Below are 1,226 nucleotides of genomic sequence, written 5' to 3'. Positions count from 1 at the left end.
AAATGTTCATTGTAGCACTGTTTGTAATAGCAAAAGACTAGAGACTAACTGTCACTAGAGAGCTGTTGTAATAAATTTTAGTACATCCATATTGTGGAATATATGAAGCAATAAAAAAGAATGAGGCACATGTACATATCCTGATATGGAACAATCTCTAGGAAATACTTCAAGTGAAAAAAACAAGATATGGAAAAGTAAATAGTATGCCAACATTTATTAAATTATAAAAGGAAAGGATAATAGACATATATTCTTGTGTAATTGGACATTAAGAGAGCTTTTTCCTATTGTCCTGAAACTGCTGCTGAAACCCAAATCCGAACCAAAAAGTCCATAAGGAGCCCACATTCTATATTTAAAGAACTGCCAGTGGTTGGAACCAGCTACCTTCCAGCAGGGCATTTGAAGAGCCATTATTGTTATTCTACCAGCCCTTCCATCAGTTCCTACTCCACTACTCCACCTATTCCCCATTCCCACCCTTCGCCCACAGACAAACAATCACCACTAATCAGTGCAAAGAAAGAATGGAGAGAAGGGAGGGAAGCCAGCCTTGAGGACAAATGCAGTTTTCTGAAAAGAGACCCATCCCTTCCTCTCCCTCCATGGGGGGTTGTAGTCCCTCTTAGAGGCAAGGGAGAAGGGCTCCCAGAGAATCACTAGTGAAGACTGGGCGTGCCTGCAGGAAGAGGACACTGGCAACCCCCCGGATATCTGTTACTTACTAATCTGTTCTGCCCGTTGCTTCTTCAGCAAAGGAAAACACAAATGGAGAAAGACCACATGGAAGGGGACTTTGGATGGCATGGTGGAGGGCTTTAGATGGAAGGGGACTGGAACTGCCCCCACCATGCTCACACACAGCTTAACTTCGCAGTCCTAGATTGAATAACACAAGCTGGCACTCAGCTGGAAGATACAGCAAATGTATGAGGGGTCACCCATTCCTAGAGGAGATTCATGAGATTGATCACTCCAGTACTGATTCTTTTTCATATCTACTTGTTCTTGTTTCATTTACACCTGTTTATATTTTTATAATTTCTTTTGTAAAAATAGATGTTATTCTATTCTTTATCTTTTTCCAGAGCCCAAACTTGAAATTCATTTTCAGATCTCTCTATTGTGTTTATTTAAACCAAAATGATTCATCTCCTTATTGGTTTTATAGGCTTAAATTTGTTAAGTTTACTCATATGTTTTAGAATTTTGGTTCATAGACT

The sequence above is a fragment of the Aethalodelphis obliquidens genome, unplaced genomic scaffold (genome assembly GCF_003676395.1).
Source record: "Aethalodelphis obliquidens isolate GAN/ISIS:26980383/991018 unplaced genomic scaffold, ASM367639v1 scaffold7, whole genome shotgun sequence".
NCBI lineage: Eukaryota > Metazoa > Chordata > Mammalia > Artiodactyla > Delphinidae > Aethalodelphis > Aethalodelphis obliquidens.
Note: the sequence above shows the minus strand (reverse complement) of the source record.